Source organism: Ambystoma mexicanum, chromosome 1p, assembly GCF_040938575.1.
Source record: "Ambystoma mexicanum isolate Mex_15411 chromosome 1p, UKY_AmexF1_1, whole genome shotgun sequence".
NCBI lineage: Eukaryota > Metazoa > Chordata > Amphibia > Caudata > Ambystomatidae > Ambystoma > Ambystoma mexicanum.
The window spans coordinates 190,408,430-190,427,500 of record NC_090921.1 but is presented as its reverse complement, the minus strand read 5'-3'; the positions used below and the strand labels follow the sequence as shown (position 1 = coordinate 190,427,500).

At 46.9% G+C, this 19,071-nt stretch overlaps 1 protein-coding gene across 14 annotated transcripts in view; it reads right to left on the bottom strand.

Moving 5' to 3' along the window:
- The window catches only part of CHD3 (chromodomain helicase DNA binding protein 3), a 2,755,261-nt gene that overhangs the window by 1,173,334 nt on the left and 1,562,856 nt on the right, over positions 1 to 19,071 (bottom strand). The gene's annotated exons all lie outside the window — the stretch shown is intronic.

Below are 19,071 nucleotides of genomic sequence, written 5' to 3'. Positions count from 1 at the left end.
AAAGCTGGACAAGCATTGGTCAAGCACTGGCATGACCAAAAGGCTAACATGGTCGAGTTTACGCAGGACCAGCTAGTTCTCTTTATGATTCCAACAAGGCAGAGGGCCTTGCAAGACAAATGGTTGGGACCCATCAAAGTTGTGGGTAAACTTGGAGAGGTCAACTATCTGGTGGACTTGGGCAACCCCAAGGAGGCTCCAACAGTCTTCCACACCAACAGACTAAAAGCGTATGTCTCCAGACCTGATGTAGGAGCTTTGCTTCTAGCATCATCAGAGGAAGAAGAAGAGAGTGAAGCTCTTCCTGATCTCCTCAGAGGCTTACCTTTAGACGAAAAGATTGAAGGAGTAAATCTCTCTTCAAATCTGACACCTGAGCAACAGGAAGAGTGCAAATCTATGTTAAATCAGTTTGCCTCTCTGTTCTCACTTTCACCAGGCTTGACCCCTTGGGGACAGCATGACATACTCACTGGTGACTGTCTACCAGTCAAAAGCAGAGGATATCGAATGTCAGAAAATTTAAGAACCCACATCAAAGGTGAGGCCAACAAGATGCTTGATCTCGGGGTAATAGAGCCCTCTACTAGTCCATGGTCTAGCCCAGTTGTGTTAGTACCAAAGGCAGGATCTAAAGAAGTCAGATTCTGTGTGGATTACAGAGCTCTTAATGCAGTCACTAAGACTGATGCCCACTCTTTGTCAAGGACAGATGAGTTGGTGGATAGACTTGGTGCAGCCAAGTTCCTCAGCACATTTGACTTGACGTCAGGCTATTGGCAAATAGCCCTGACAGACCATGCCAAGGAGAAAACTGCATTTTCTACCCCAGTTGGCTTATACCAGTTTAAGGTTATTTCTTTTGGATTGAAGAATGCACCTGCTACGTTTCAAAGGATGGTAAACCAGGTTCTGAATGGGATGGATGACTTCTGCATGGCATACTTGGATGACATAGCAGTGTTCAGCAATTCCTGGGAAGAACATGTGGACCACCTGAGATATGTTTTGCAGGCTCTTGGAAAGACCAATCTGACCATAAAGGCAAGTAAATGCCAGATTGGACAGAGTAAAGTGGTCTACCTTGGACATGAGTTAGGAGGTGGAGAAATCGGGCCTTTGCCCAGTAAGATTGAAGCTGTGCAAAATTGGACAACACCTACTACTCAGACCCAAGTGAGAGCCTTCTTAGGTCTCACTGGGTATTACAGGAATTTCATTGAGAACTATGGGTCCATAGCTTCTCCACTGAATGTAATCTCCTCTCCTAAATTCCCTAAAAAGGTTAGTTGGAATGAGGAATGCAATCAGGCCTTTGAAACCCTGAAAAAGGCTCTTTGCCAAGCCCCAGTACTCAGAGCTCCTGACTATCACCAAACTTTCATTGTGCAAACAGATGCTTCAAATGTAGGAATAGGTGCAGTCCTCAGTCAACTGGATGGGAAAGGTAGGGAGCACCCCATTTGCTTCATCAGTAGAAAACTGAAGGATCCTGGTGGGCAACCATTGAACGAGAGTGTTTTGCTATTGTGTGGGCTCTGAAGAAGTTTAGGCCATACTTGTATGGTTCTACTTTTGTCATTCAGACTGAGCACCAACCCTTGAGATGGTTAATGCAAATGAAAGGGGAAAACCCAAAACTATTGAAATGGTCAATCTGCCTGCAAGGGTTTGATTTCACCATTGAGCACAGGTCAGGGTGTCACCACCAAAATGCTGATGGTCTCTCTAGGATGTATGTCATCGACTAGAGGTATGAGATTCATCCAGGAGTGGATTAAATCCTCCTGTCCCTTAGTCTGGGGGGGAGGGACGAGTGTTAGGGGGAATTCTCTCTTTAGGCTGAATTTCCTAACGTAGTGAGTCCCCCAGCAGCTTTGCTGGATTTCTGGAGTTTGTTTTTTTCCTCCTGCCAAGAGTGAGACTCTTTTTCTCCCACTCTTGGACATGATTTATGGTGTTTCTTTGACTGTTAATGTGTTTTATGGGCTATGGGGTCCTTTACTCCATAGGGTCTCGTGTGTTTTTATTATGTGTGCTACACAGCACCCTCCGTGCAGTAACACAGGGGTGTCATAGTGACCCCCCACCATAGACTCCATACCCTGGGACTGACTACTGTCTCCCAGGGCATGTAAAGTCACCATTGGCTTTACTAGTCCCAAATTATTAACAGAAACCAGTACAAACCATCATATTGTGGACGTACTGGTCGGGGCAATTCGATTGCCCCGGGGTCTGTTAGTCGAGGGGGCACGTCTCCGTCCCCCCTGATCGAGTTTTGGCTGGTGGCAGTGGAAATTACTTTTTATATTCGACCGCAAATATTTTCCTATGGGATTTTCCCATTGTTCGAGGCTACCAACTTTAATTATTTAATTCTCATAGCCTCGAACATACAGCCGGTTTATTTATTTAATATTAATTCGCCGGTTGGTATTTTTTGCCAGGACTCGATTCTAAAATGGCGTTTGTGTTCTCTTCTGTGACTCCAACCCAAGTCGAGCCCTTTGTTACACTTTTTGGCGGGCTTCTCCACAGAAGCCTCCAAAAGTGGTGCCACTCTGTCTGGGTACCACAGGGGGCGTGGGAGGGGCCTTAGGCATCCTAAACTGAGTTACCTTGGTAACTCAAGTCGCACTCTTGTGTGACTGGCCCAATTGGTGAGCCACTTTGTTCCACTTTTTGGCGGGCTTCTCCACAGAAGCCTCCAAAAGTGGTGCCACTCTGTCTGGGTACCACAGGGGGCGTGGGAGGGGGCTTAGGCACCCTAAACTGAGTTACCTTGGTAACTCAAGTCGCACTCTTGTGTGACTGGCCCAAGTGGTGAGCCACTTTGTTCCACTTTTTGGCAGGCTTCTCCACAGAAGCCTCCAAAAGTGGTGCCACTCTGTCTGGGTACCACAGGGGGCGTGGGAGGGGGCTTAGGCACCCTAAACTGAGTTACCTTGGTAACTCAAGTCGCACTCTTGTGTGACTGGCCCAAGTGGTGAGCCGGCTGGCTCACCACTTACCATGTTTGATTGACAGCTAGGCTGAGTGAATGGGGGTATGCTGCATAAAAGCAGGGCTTTGGGGATTGGAACTTCAGAAGTCTCCACAGGACCTGAGAATCCGACGAGGGAGAAGCTGAGCCGACCTACCATGACGATACCACTGGTGGAGCCCTGCGGAACCGACTCACCACTTCCCGACGACAGAGAAGATCTCCCGGCTGGAGAGGCTTCTTCCCCTGACTGGTGGGCACAACCAGTTTTACCTTCTTTTTTCGCACCTCAGAATGGTTTGTGGTCCAACTGCCCGTGCCAAGCACCCCGGCGGCCGGATAGCCACTCACCACTGAACCGCGAATCAACGGACCGCTCCTTGTACCTGAGAAACTCTGTGGCTGGTTTCTTCCCTGGCAGTGCAACGGACTCCTGTCTTCCTCCACGACGAGATCCTCTCTTCCCCCGGACGAAGCACCGACTTGCATCCGCTGCCAGGAACAACTGCCCCCGCTGGAGTCTTCTAACCACTTTAAGGTACCGTGTCCGCCAGGCCTCCCTTTCTAAAGATTGCTACAAGGTAATAATAACTCCTTAACCTTCTGGACTGGGCTGGCCGCCTTGACCCTCTAACTGGTCCCTTTCTTTGGTCCAACTCCTTTTTGAACCATTACAAGACTTTTGTGCACTGCAACCGTGTGACCTTGGACACATTTTTGTTTTTGATCCTCTGAAAGTGGATCCGGCCTATTGAACTCTAACTTCACGGTTTTACTTTGCCTTCCTCTCTTGTTATGTTCTTGTAAAAGTGTTGGGATCTGTTTCAACTTGTTCTCTGCTTTTCTCTCCCTTTTAAAAACTAACTATTAGAGTGCCATCTACGTTAAGCGCTCACCGCTGTCTGAAAATAAGTGGGGCTTTACTTAAGACTTGTCTAATATTCTTTTAAGGGAGTACATATCTTTTAGTGACTGTGTTTTTGAATTGCTTACTACTAGTGCCTGTGTGTTTTTCTAAATGTGGTTTTTAAATAAATAATGATATCTCTTTTACACCAAGCCCTGGTCAGTGTTTACTTGTTCTATTGTGTGCTCTTGACCTATTGTGTATACTCTGTATACTGCCTAACTCTACTTGAGGGAAGTCTGACTGCTCAGCCACAGCTACCAAGTGAATCTGTGTGGTACAGACTGCTACCAAGTGGGTTTACTGCCAAACACCTTTAGTCCTAAATCTTTTGCAGTGGTCACAGAGGGAACTGCACAGGTTTCTGCCTAACAGGGAGGGAGCTAATAACGGGCCCGTAAATAGCGGGCCCGTTATTAGCTCCCTGGTCCCTTAGTGGCTCCCGCTAAGGACGGCTGGTTTTACCAGCTGGCCTTAGTGGGACCCGCTAAGGGACCTCGGAATGCGGCGGTAAGGGGTTAATGGCACCAGCATCCTTACCGGCGCGTTAACTCCTTACCGCCGCCCTCGTAATGAGGCCCATTGTCTGTTGTTCTCTTCCCCCACCTCACTGATGTGATTGGTGGTGGTTTTATTCACCTTCACGGGTGTCAAAAGGTGGGGTGCTCACTGATGAGGCCGTGGCTCCACCTGATGCAGGGAACCAAGACAAACAGAACTTGAAGTAAGCGCCCTTACGTTGCCAAACTGGCAACAGGGGTAGAAGCGGAACAGCCTGCGGGATGCATGGACACCTATGCTAAGAGCGTAGTTGGATCCGGGAGTGATTGTGAACCGGGACAACGTCACACTGGCTATCTGAGCATGGGCTGAAATGCGATCTCCATTGGCCCAGTGACCTGCACCTGGGTACCGGAGAAGCCTGCGAGACAAGGGGTCCCCATACAGGAGGCGGCAGCAGTGACAGAGCAGAGTGCTGAGGTGAGCAGCCGCCAGCAGCAAGGTATGCAGTGGGGAGAGCCACTGCTGGAGAGCGCTGAAAAAAGTGCGTATTAAGTGGGAAGTGCCTGAGGGTGTTGGGTCCTCCGGGGGCTTGGAGGGGAGATCCTGCTCTCGGGCCGCTGGCAGAGCTTCCAGCTCTATGGGAGGTCAGTGGGCAGGGCCTACTTGGCCCGTATCAGCATTCAACCCGCTACCATCGTGCATCCCGGAGGTTGAGATGGTGTGCCAAGTGGATATTATTTAAGGGATGGCTCGGATCACACCCATGTGCTGTCCACATGCCCCTGAAATCACACAGGAGATATTAAAGCACTGCTGCAGGGGCAAGACAGTCCAAAGAAGAATCAAATAGTGGCAGCAACCCAGGTCTATTCACTGACTACCCCCCCCAGCTCGGTTTTGAGGATCCAGCCACAAGGAGATCCGATCTCACACTAATGCTAACAGAGATTAAAAAAGAAATCAAAGACAGTGGGCCAACTCTGTCCAAGACCATGTCGAGCTAATCAAGCATGTGGTGGCAGTTGAAAAGAGAATGGACGAGGTGGAATCTTCCCTATGTGAGCAGTGTTTTGAGCAGGAGGAGATCTCAAAACGAATGGGGGAGTTGGAACAGCAACTAAAGTTGGTAATGAATAAACAGGTGGATGCAAAAAACAGGTCCAGATGAAAAAACATTCAGCTACGGGGGATTTCCAGATTGGTTTCAGATGCAGATTTGGAGGCCTATGTTCATGCTTTGTTTCGACAGGTCCTAAATGCCTCAGATGAAGAAGAGATACTACTTGACCATACACACCGAGTATATACTCAGTACCAACAGAATAAGAATGTGCTCCCAGATGTGCTTACCAGGGTTCACCTGTTTCAAATGAAGGAGAGAATCATGGGAACTGCAAGACAACAAGAAGTGACCCGGTTAAGAAATGCCTCTATAAGGATTATGCAGATACTCGTGACTAGCTGGTTGTGAGAGAAGGGGGTGCTAACCGATAGACATTTCCCTTCGGACTGCGAATTGAGTATGGCGGGAATGCCTACAACATCACCAAGGAAGAAGAGGCAGCAGAAATGATGAATAGGGAAGGAGTGAACCGACAAGCTGAGGAGACTGTGGAGGGGAAAGAAATACGCAATCCTCTAAAAGCTGGATGGGGACCTGCTCGGCCATATCCTAAAGGAAATGGGAAGGGCCCGTGAACACAGCTGGTTACCTGAGGATATGGTGTCTGTAATTTATATTGTCGTACTGTGTTCCCCTCAGGAGGGGGGTCCTTAAAGGGAATGTGGGGTTGTGGATAAGCACAAACAGTATTCGACCAGGGGTGTCGTCCCAGGCGCTGTTAATTGTTTGCATAGCAGCAAGGGTGTTTATTGGAGGGCTTACATTTTAACAGCTTGTTCTTCATTGAATAATGGAGTGGAGGGGGGTGGCGGGTACTGGATTTAGCCCTAAAGATTCTGGGATGGAGATACAGTCCCTGGGGGTGTGTCATGGAGGGGTATTGGGCGGAGTTTGGGGTGGAGGAGGGATCTGGGTAAGGGTATACAGTGTTTATACAGAATATTTTATATTGAATGACTTTCATATCGAAACTTTTACCTTGAAAACCATTCTCTAGATCTCTAGATGCAGAAAATGCCTTTGACCGGGTAGAGTGGCCACTCCTGTTCTGCACCATGAAGAAAATGGGATTAGGGGATCAATACATCAAAATAATACAAGCCAATTATAACACCCCAGGCATACTAGTAGCCATTAACAGAGAGGTAACAGTCAAGCTGAGGATAACCAGGGGAACTAAACAGGGATGCCCTCTTTCACTGCTATTGTATGCAATGTTCTTGGAACCCTTCCTAATTAGATTAAGGGACATAAGGAAATAAAGGGCATAGAAATGGGGGGGAAATCCCATAAAGTAATGGCATATGCGGATGACATGCTGATGGCATTGCTAGACCCAGAACATTCGCTGGCAGCAGTGATGAAGGAGCTAGAAGAGTTTGGGACAATATCAGGACTAAAAATAAATAGCAGAACTCAGACCTATTAATGCCAGGGACGGCAAGGCGATAAAAAGACATTCAACCACCTTAAATCTGAAGATAGCGGACAGGGGAATTGAATATCTAGGAATCACCCTGACGGCTAACGTGGGACAGCTGTTTGGGGAAAACCTCCTGCAGCTGTTGGGGAGAATAAAAGAGGATACAGAGAGGTGGAATCCTCTGACGATCTCATGGGTGTCGAATGACCTCAATAATAATGAATACACTTTCCAAATTATTGTACTACTTTCAGGCGCTACCAATGAAAATCCCCAAGTCATTCTTTAAATCATTGACCAAGACGATTATGGCATACATTTGGAAAAAAAGACCCCCCCCCCCAGAGTGGCAAGATCAGTGCGGACTGCATCAAACCGCATAAGGGGACTATGCCTTTCACACTTCCGGAAATACTATCAGCAGCCCAGCTGTGGGTACTAAAAGAATGGGTTCCGAATGTCACCCACAACATCTGGGTAAACCAGGACAGGGCGGTAGCGAGGACCCCACTCTCACAGACCTCCTATGGCGAGAGAAGAGGTATAGACCTTCAAACCTGCAAATCAGTGAAGTGATGAGGGCGGCATTAGACTTATGGGATGAAACAACAAAAAGAGGCGAACTAACGGAGGTACAGACACCCTTTAAACCCATGTTTGGAAACCCGGAATTCCCACCAAGAGTAGAGAAGGGGGCATACAAAAAATGGGAGTCGGTGGGATGTATGAAAATAGGGTATATGTATCAGGATAAAGAAAGTAGGACATTTGAGGACTGCAAAGCCATGCTAGGCCTGACAGAAAAGGACAGATACAAATATGAACAGCTGAGACACTGGCTGTCAACCCTACCCATTAGACAGGCTGCGACCAGAGATTTAACCCCATTTGAGCTCTAGATAATGACTCACACAGGTAGGTTGTCTCAGTTATGTACACATTCTTAAACACACAAAAGGAGGAGATCCAATGGAACTATGTGAAAACATGGGAAAGGTCACTAGGGGAAACAATCCCAAGAACACAAAGTGAACACACCTGGCGGGAGATTCCAAAACAGACACGGGCAATCCAAACGAGGGAAATGTGGGTAAAGATCATGGTCCAGTGGCATTACACCACAGAGAGGCTAAACGGTATGTTTCCACAACCATCAAACCAGTGTTGGAGATGCTGCAAACAGGTGGGAAATTGGAAACACATCTGGTGGGATTACCTGGGCATCAAAGGTTTCTGGGCAGAGGTCATACTTCAGATACAGGCAATGTTTAAAGATATTGGCCACTTAGGGGTAAAGTATGGTTGTGCGGAATATGGGTCCCCCACTCCAGGGATGTGTCGAAAGGGCAAAAACATAATTTCATGGGCCTTTTGATAGCAGCATGGCTAGCAATAGCGCAAAAATGGAAAGAGCAATCCCCACCGTCTATCTTTGACTAGCTGCAGAAGGTCTGGTCATGTGTTACAATGGAATGGCTAACCTATAAAATTCAGGGCAGCCAAGACAAATTCAGGAAAACATGGGGATCGGTGCTATCTTTCTTGCTGAGTGACTACATGGTGCAATGGTGCCCACACAAGATCAGAATCCTGGACTTATTCAGCACATGACTCATAATCCCCCACACAAAAAGGAAGGAACCATTACAGACCATGGGGAGTTTTGGGGGGAGGTGGGGGAGGTGGAGTATGGAATGTTGTTTAAGTTGATTCAGAAAACCAATAAAAAAATATGTTTTTAAAAAAAAGTGATGAGCACTTATGAATGAAACAAAAGAAAGGTGATACTAATGGGAAATACCACAGAATAAGATGTGTGAGCTACAAATGGTGGCAGTCAAAAGACTGCAAAGAAATATATGAAACAAGAAACGGCCTATTAGCCAAATCTAAATGAACCCAAAGCACAACAGGTAAAGAGAGAAAACCTGTGTTGGCACAAACCATAAGAATACAGAAAGTATAACACAGTGCATAAGGGCATCGGTTGCATGACCTGTAATGGGTGGACCGTGTGGTCCGACAACTGTGTTGGAAAGAGCCATGGAAAGCAAATGGAACTTGTGCAACAGTGGTTGAAGTGAGTTATAAATAAAGAAACAGAGACATCTATATGAACTTGTTGTGAAGAGGGCAGTCCCATCCCCCCCAGGCCCTTTAAAGTAAGGTGAGATGCATTCGAGGCACTGTAATGAACCAGGGGGAGGGAGGCCACATATTTTACTGTGGTGGATTTGAAAAGTTAATTTTTCTTGATTCCACTCCATCCAGAGTCGAGGTACCTTACGGCATTTACACAAGGTCAGATGAGGTTTGAGCATACTAGATTACCTCAAGGGTACTGTAGGAGCCCGAGCATATTGAACAGAATACTGCACGCTGATTTAGGGAAAGTTCAGGTGCTCTGCACGATTATCCAGTACATGAACAATCTGCTAGTGTGTAGTGACAATGAACAGCGTTGTAGAAGAGACTCGGTTGCACTACTACAGTTACTGCCTTGTAAGGGGTACAAAGTTGATATGGCCAAAGCAGGAAGTAATTTATTTGGGGCAGTTTATATCAGTGAATGGAAAGAGGATACTTCCCGATAGGGCAGCATCGGTACGCGGCACACCCAGACCCGCCTCAATTAAGGAGGTGCAGAGGTTTCTAGGCCTGTGCAATTTATGCAGGGCCTGGATCTTTGAATACGCGGCATACACCAGGCCACTTTTGCAAGCCCTAAGGGAAGCACAGAAAACAAAGAACCACAAGTTATTGTGGACGGCAGAAATGATTAGACAATTTGATTTAAAAGAAGTCATCAGTTCGGCTCCCCTAGTGGCCATCCCGGACTATGCACAGGAATTCTATTTGTTTTCACATTCTGATGGTCCGTTTATGACAGCAGTGTTGACACAGAAGAGCACTATGGGCCATAAGCCATTGGCCTATTATAGTGGCAATCTGGATGCACTGATGCAAGGGCAGTTCGCATGCGAACAAGCATTAGTTGCTGCTGCTGCTGCCTTTGCTTTAGAGAAAAGCTCTAGCATTGTAATGGGATGTTCAGTAATGCTGTATGTAGAACATTCTCTATTTGCTATTCTAGAATGGTCGAAGTCCACTCTGACTATGCAAAAGTCATCTGCATATGAAAGTATCATTCCGAAACTCCACATTCACGTGGTTAGGTGTAAGATGGTTTTTTAACAGACACCTTTTTTAACAGACATGCCTACGGCAGAGGACTTGATGGCACACGATTGTGCCACATACAAGGGGGAGGAGAATGAAACTACCAAAGCCAGGGATCGTGCATTCACAGAGGGTGTGGTACTTTTCGCACGGGTCGTCCACAATTGATCAGTAGGATGGACAGAGACAGACAGGGGAAGCAGTGGTATGACTTGAGGGAGGAGAGTACAAGATGGTGGTCATGAAAAGGTTGCCTACACACTATTCTGCGCAAGCGGCAGTACTTGAGGCGCTCATCAAAGCACTGAGAGTGTCGCAAGGGTGTCAGATTACGATATATTCCGACTCAGCGTACGTTACAACAACGGTACACGCCGGTCCCTCCCGTTGGAAGAGGAAGGAGTGTTGGAGGGCAGACAGGTCCCCAGTGCAGCACAAAGCACCATTAGAGTTGCCGATAGGAGCGTTATCACAGCCATCTGTTGTGGCGGTCATCAAGTGTGCTGCCCACACGCACCGGACGGACAAAATCTGTAGAAAGAACACACCCGCCATTGCGGCAGCCAAAATGGCTGCATACCAGCAAGACGAAAACATCCACTGAGTATGTTGTAGTGTTGTAGCCCCACTGACAGACGAGCGCCCTGCGCCTTATACTGCATTGCCCATCTCCCAGATTATTGAGCTGCAAGGAAGAGTGCCTGAGTGGGAAAAGGAATTGTGGTCACGGAGAGGATGTAAGCAGTCTCCGACAGATCTGTTAGGGAGAAAGGAGAGCTTGGGGAAGACGGTGATGCCCCAGGAATTGCTAGCTGTAGTATTTGAAGAATTGCATTACCTGTACCATAGTTCGAAACAACACATAGCAGCATACATACAGGAGCACTAGTTCACACCAAATATTCAGGAGAGCATCACTGGTATGGTCGTCTGCTGCACCACATGTCAATGTTTTAGCATTGGGATGACACTACAGACATTACGGGGGACTTTGCCCCGCCCTATTGGGCCATTCCAGGAGTTACATATAGACTACGCCAATATGGTGGAGCGTTGCAATGGATCTAGGTACCTCATTGTGGTGGTCAAGGTGGGTGGAAACAGGGCCATGCGAGCCGGATGCCAAATGTGCTGCAAGGCTTCTAGTGTGAGAAGCTTTGCCACGCTGGGGTGTGTGCAAGGTTTGTAGATCAGATAATGGCACACATTTCTTCAATGTATTATTCCAACATCTTACAGCACTACTTGGTATCAAGCATCAGATGTGTTTGATTTATCACCCACAGTCCAATGAGTTTGTGGAGAGAATAAATGGCCTCCTTAAGAGCAAGTTATCCGGTGTTAGGAGAGTAATTCAGGGAATATTGGACAACACTAACTCGGTCCATTAAATGTGTCTCCCAGGATCGCGACTACAGAGACGCCCGATGCTACACAGACAACGGGGGCAGATACTGAGCACATAACTACTAGACCACTGTTGCCGGGGGATTGTACCCCCCTTGCGGTTAAAGTCAAGGAATTGCGCTACTGGGTCCACCTCTCGGATGTTCGTAGGGCACCTCCAGAGAGCACAGAGGTGCATCAGTTATCTTGAGAACAGGGTTAACAGTCCCTGTACCCTGAGCAGCTTACTGGCCTGTCCAGAGGAGATACGGGCGTGGTGGCAAGTCCGAGGGGCAGGCCAAGGATCAGCTACTAGCTCTGCACTTTTCTTTTCTCTGCGAGCGCTTTTTCTCTTTTTCATTTTCTCTCTCTCTCTCTTTCTTTCTCTTTCTCTCTCTCTCTCTCTCTCCCTCTCTTGTCCCCTCACGATTTCTTTTTTCCTTTTGTACAGTGCATGTCTTCTGCATCTACCCCTTTTTTCCACTGTCTTGTGTGTTTATGCTTCTATTCCAGGAGAGAAGAAGATGGACACAACTAATGTACATAGCTTGTTAAGTAGAGACCTGAGGTGCAGAGACACAAATGAGAGACTGTGGACATATGTATATTATTGCTGATCAGCTATTGCTGGATCATTATGTATAATATTGCTGATACTTCTGGGAATATATTGGGGGAGGGTATTATAGGGGGAGGTTCTATAAAGGGGGAAAATGGGGGAAATATGGAACGATACATATAAATGTAAATAACACGAGTGAAGTTACATATATCAGTACTAATGTTCATACGAATAATAATAAGTGTAACAGATTCAATGTTTAAAGAAAAAAGGGACTGTGCAGGTTAGAAAGCAGCTCAGGAGAGCTTTTCCAGCCAAAGGGACAAAAAACGACATTTCCCATGAGCCTTTGCTGTCCGTTGGAAGGAAACAGGTGTGTAGCTCATGATGGTACTTAAGCCACTCTCCGGCCCGTGCTGCCTGTTGGTGATTGTTGGTGTGCAGGCACGGGCTAGAGGAGGAAGGCATTTCATGTGAGGTGCTGGAGAATGGAGGAACCCGAGCCCGGTGGTGATATGGCAGCGCTCTACACCTCGTAAGGGAGTGGAGCGGTTCACATTAGCAGTTCAGTTGAGCCCTCGCCTGCCAGTGAGGACACTACAGCAGCGCTCTGTCCTTCAAGGGCACGGCTCGAACACAGCGGCAACGCCGTCACCGTGGAAGAACACATTGTCTGGGGAGGTGCCGGCGAGCCCCCCCAGGCCTCAGTTAAGTGTTGCATGGAATTCCAATATGTTCAAGGGGGCATATGATTATTTCTTGGTGTGGACGCACCGTTCCTCATTTACATGACTTTCTTACTCGCATGCTGTGAAGGAGGGAGATTACGTGGCGCGGAGGACTGCACGTGTATGTTCCATGATTAAGGGCTCAAGACCGTATACTGGGCAGGCCGCAAACTCGTGGAGTGAGATCGCTCCATATCATTGAGTGAGGAAAGAGACACTGTTTAGGAAAAGCAGGGACATGCTATATTCGTTTGGGGATGCTTGCTTCTTTGTTACATTTAATGTCTGTTTAAAATCATTTATGTTCAAAGTTAAATTTATTCTTCGCCGGCTGACACGGCAGGAGGATTTGGAGTCATTTCCATGAGAATGCCACATGGTGTCAGGATATATGTTTTTGCTTGTGCTTCATGTGTCATTATGCGTATGTTGCTGCAAGTTATCTATGGCCATCAATAATGCTCAATGTGCTTATGTTTGTTGCTGATTCAGGGGTGACTAGGAATACAGGAGTAAAAAGAAGATTTCCTAATTGAGAAGGGTAGAGGCTAGGCAATAGGTTCTGAGAGGTATTGGTTGTACCAGGATATGTGCACATGTTATGTCTTTTTCCCTATTCCCATCCTAATGCATGATTTCTAACCCTCTTTCCGTTCACCTTAACACCCACTGCCTATCCACAACCTCTCCCTAACCCTCTTACCCCCTTTGGCTGCCTTGTGGTGCCTATATATATCAAAATCAGGAGGCTGTGCCAACCAAGGAGGGAGGGGTCAACTGCATTTGGGTTCCGTGGCTAGGAAGGAGTTGTATGATACTCCAGGGGTGTGACACAATGACTCCAATATGCAAGTTACGCCTGTGAAAGAAGCAGAGAAAAAGTTGTTTACAATAAGTAGGGGATTGTCTACCAGTATGGAAAGCTATAATGGTATTTCTGACAGTATTACTAAGGTGGCTATCTTTGAGAATGTGCATAGAAGAAGGAAAAGAGAAGTACAATGAAAGTATGACGCATATTAAGGGTTGGGTTTTGATGTGATTGAGGATATACATCACCCCAAATTATCTAATTCATGGTACTCTGATATGAGTGGTTTGGGGAGAAATGCTGCAAATGGGAGCTGTTATGTGTCACTGATCCCGCACACGCCAGGGGCTCCCAAGGTCTTAGTGCCACAAAGAGTCCCAATTGTAGAGGCACATAGCCTGGTTCATCTTGTGCTATGTAGAATAAAAGGAACGTTCCAGGCACACAGTTTGGAATTGCAAATGGTGGGCCAAGATTTCGTAAAGGGTCCCGACGACCAAAGAAAAATCAAGTGTGTGGAGTTACCTTATCCGATGGTGAAGGAGCGGAAGTATGCCAACAATAACTGGCAGGACAGCACACTACCTTGCTTGGCAGAAGGACTGGTAACATATAGCAAGGACAGAATAGCATGAGTGGTAAACTTCTATGCACAAATCTGGACAGACCATATCACAAAGCTGACGTAGATTGCAACAATGGAAAAGCCAGTGCAAGTGGACAAGGAAGAAGAATATAAGCTCTGTTTCCGCAGCAAGGGTACAGTCTTTGTTGGTACAAACGAACATTGTAATCAAACTCTTGATCAAGACATGATGAAAAGAACAGCAGCACTGATGAATTACTACTGGATCTGTGGTCGACAAGCTTACTTGCACCTCCCAGCTTCATGGAGGAGCTGTTGTTTGCTGGCCACACTGCATTCAGTGCTATTGGTAATCCCAGAAGAGCACCTGAAGGGTCGGGGGGGGGGAGTGCTGCCTGCACAGGGGCCAACGAGTTTCCCCACAGTACAACCTGAAGATAAGAGCTTGGTACCCACGCAAGAGCCTCACATCCGGCTAGGAAAATGACAATTCCAGCAACCCCAGAGAATGAAAAGGTTGAATTACATTTCTAAAGAATTTTCCACTTTGCTTGCAGAAATACCAGAAGAGTATCGGCTCTTCAGCTCAGCAGAGACCTTCTTAGCTTCCCTACTCTTGCCAGGGGTACAGGTGGCAGCCAATGCCAAATGGCTGCAAATAGTGCGGTGGGATCTGGTGCAACTCGCAAATGACACAGGGAATGGGTTCAACGTGATCAAGGTTGAGTTACGAGCACTAAGACTAACAACAATGCACAACAGAAACGCGCTTGAAATGTTGACAGCAATGGAGGGTGGAGTTTCCAAAGAATGTGGTGATTCCTGTTGTACGTTCGTACCTCCAGAAGACAAAGAAAATGCACCACTATCCCACATCATTACAGCTGTCCATAGCCTAGGTGTTCATATGAAGAAGGAGGGAGGAATTCAGGGCGATGATTGGCTGAGCATGAATTTCAACTGGGCCCCATTGTTGCTAGGAGCAATCATGAAGATGTTAATGCCCACCATTGTGTTCATCCTGGTAATTTTATGCACGTGTCAGTTGGTTCTTTGATGCTGTGCCACTGTGGCACCTGATAGTGCAAGAATGATGGCATCAATTAGGGGTTCAAAAGCACATCGTGAAACAAAAACATTGAAGTGCAAACCGATGTCCCACAGGGTGGCACAAAGTATGGAATGTGGCCCCTCCCGTATGGAGATGAAGTCGATCCTTTATACCACACTATCATTTCCCAACCCCCTGATCCTGAAAATTGCACAGATGTTTGGGTGGACCTGGCGGTGGAGCGGTGGGGGGGGTTGTATTTATATGACTTGTTCACCTGAAAAGTACGCGCCTAGGTGGGAAAGTTTGCGATCAGTGTGTAGGGTGTGGGTGCCAGTAAAAAGGAATAAACCATATGTGGATGTAAAAACTGGGGAGTGGGAGCACACAGCTATTCCAGAATGTGTTACTGTAGAAGTAACGAAAGGGGGGAATGTTGGTAAGGGGTCCGTCCCATCCCCCCAGGTGCTTTAAAGTAAGGCGAGATGTATTTGAAGCACTGTAATAAACCAGGGGGGGCAGTGACAGGGAAGCTTTCCCGTCCAGCAGGACCCCATGCTAACATAGTCAATTATAGTGTATTCATATGGTGTGGCTAAAGGTGCAGGCGACATCGCTATTTTGTGTACATATTAATATTTCTAGGTAGAAGAGAAGGCTTGTGCAGTAAGCACAGTAAAGGCGGCATTGCATGCACTAGGCCCAAACCCACGAGGCAACGGAAATCTCCAGTCATGCCCGAGCTCCAATGAGGACATTTCGGACCACCACTCGTCACACTGGTTATTCATTGTTCATGGAAGTGTTGCAAAGATGTGTCGTTCATCCAAGAGGAATATGCCCTGCAAGGCCGCGATCAGAGGCCGGCACCTGGTGTGCACGTTATCTCACTTTGGCCAAAACATGACTCGGCCCATTCCTGGGGGAACACCTTTACCCCATACTACCAAGTAGGATGTTTAGGAACTCTACCCCACCCCCCCTTTACAACACAAACACGTTCACACAGACAGCCCGCTATGAGGGAAAACGGACTAATCCCCGAGCGTATACCTGACTTGTCCCAATACATTGGTCAGGCGAGGTCAGCCAATTACAGACCATCACACACACCTGACTTCCATTCAGCTTCCCCACACAGATAAAAGGGGGAGCACGAGAGAACACTCAGAGCAAGGCAAGGCACACAAGGAAACAGCAGTTCCGAGATGGCAGTTTAACGGAAGAAAGATGGCAAAACAGAAGAGGTTCGCAAGGAGGGAAGTTCCCTTGACCTTGTCGACAAGGAACCGTTACTTTCCTGAAACCTCGAGAATAGAAAGCGTAAGACCAGGAAACCGGGCTGAAGAATCCTGCATTGTGTGTTGGAGCTAACCGGGGCCATCCCTCGACAATAATCAAGGCGGGGAGACGCACCAGCCGCTGTAGTACTGTCCTTGGCTCCAAGAACAAAGCAGCGTCGGTGAAATCAACAAAGCCGGTAAGTTGGGGAGACAGATACAAGACCGGTCTGTGTTGAAACCAAGGTTGCAAGTAGCAACATTGTATGGGGAGCGCTGGAACGAGCATTGTTAAAACGTGTGTGATAAAGGACGCAAGTAAAATAGAACTGCTGTTGAGCGATGTAACTTTTAAAGCTAGATACAATACCTTTTGACAGAGTGCTCCATCACCGCATGGGTGCTCAGTCGAAAGTCTCTGTAAAGCATCCAGCTGGGAATTGGCAAAGTGAAAGTGAGAAAGAGATAATTTCAAGAACAGAGCGAGTAATTGTGAATCAAAGTGGTCCTGCGGGGTTGAGCAAAATCCTGCGCGCAATCGAAAGTCTTCGATTTTTGAAGTAAAGAAAGCTTGAAAAAGTAGATGAAGTTGGTCCGAGCACAGCGGAGGGAGATCAATTGAAAGCTTTGTGTTAAAGTGGTTCTGAGCCCGGCGGAGGGAGACCCGGCGTGAATCGAAAAGCGCCCAATAAGTTGTACATGTGAAATCCTAAGAAGAAAGGAACTTTAATGTTTGTTGTGTTGCATCAGGCCCTCTGAAATAAGAGACTTTGAATGGCAGAGAAACTTTGGCACAGAAGGCCCTGATGGTGAGATTTTTAACAGCATCCTCGTGCTAGAGAAGCCAAAGAGTGTGCTAAGCTCGAGTGTGCCGCCTTGTCCCATGCTGAATACGTGGGGAAGGGAAGCTAACGGCTTGAATATCCTGACATATCATTTCTTGAACACTTTTCTTTTGCATAACATTGTTTCCCACACTATTTGTATTTATAAGTAAGGATTGGCAATAGGTTTATTAGTATAGGCCCTTTTATTTTGACAGACTCGACTCGGACTGTGTTATTATTTGATGTTGTAGCTTGCTCCCATCTTTTGATTTAGGATTAGATAACCCAATTGAATTTCAATAAACACCCTTGAACTGTGATCACTTGTGTCTGTCTTACTGTTTGATACCATGCCTTCCTTACACAGCCAGCGTGCTAAGATTCCAGCACCAGTAGGCTGTGTGTGAAGCACCAGTGGGAAAAGGATGCAAGCTATGCCCGGAGCAGAGCAGGGAGCGCCCGGCCGAGAAGACCCACGTGGATTATAAGCCGTCCGACATCCGGCAAGCAGAGAGACGGGCAACATAGCCCTGCAGAAAGCCTGCTGGAAAAGGAGGCAAGCTCTGCCCGGAGCAGAGCACTGAGAAGAAGCCACAGAAGTGTAGAGGCATTGACCAGATTCCCATAGTCTCCCAAGGAGCAGCAAGACCAAACAAGAGTTTAAGGGGGTGGGAAGTGAGAGACATAAGACCGCCACTTGAGGTGAAAGAAGCTAAATCCCAAAGTGGGGTCGAGAGAGAACAGGCCCCAAGGTAGGGCGGGAGAAGCAAGATCCTAAGGTGGATTAAGACCATTCAGACCTCAAGGTGGGCTGAGAGGATATAGGAACCAGACCCCAAGACAGGGTGAGGGTAGAAGAACTCCAAGCGTGGTGAGAGATGTGAGACCCCAAGGTGGGGTGAAAGAAACCAGGTCCAAGGTGGGGCGAAAGAAGCAAGATTCCAAAGCGGGGCGAGGAAGGTGAAAATCCCAGGTGTGGTGAGAGAAGTAAGAACCGAAGACGGTGTGAGAGATTCCAAACTCCAAGGCGGGGAGAGAGAAACCACAACCCAAGGCTGGGTACAAACCAAAACCTGCTTCTGGGGCAAGAACGCCAGGAACATTTGTGGTAAAGAATAACCAGAATACTCTCACAAGGGCAGGAAACAAGCCAGTTGTTCCCCATTGAGAAAGTGATATTTATGGGACATATTTGAACTATGCAAAAAACGACTGAAAATACATACATTTATATGATGGGATTTTAGTATATTTTGTTTATTGACTGACATTAATTATGTGGGGATATATGCATTGAAAGTGTAAATGTATATAACAGTTGTTTTATTTTTGTATTCTTGTTAATGTGTAAAAAGTTTATTATAGTAAAAAGTTAATTTGAAAATAAACACACAATTAAAAAAGAAATCAACCTACTAATTTAGACGGTGCATCAGGCGAGGAGCCCCATTAAGAAAGACATACTAGTGTGGGGGGTCAGAAACCAGCCACCATTCAATTGCTGTAGCCAAGGGCCTAAGTGTAGTATATTTCATTTTACAGTGATAGGGCTGTCCTTATCTCAGGTTAGCATAGATTTCCGGACAGAAGAGAATCTTGTTTTTGTAACAACCTTCCTTACAAACAACAATTTAGAATTCTTTTATAGAGTAGGTCCAAGAATCGTAGACCTAGGAACACCATAGGTTAGTAATTGATAATAAAGGAAAGTCAGCAA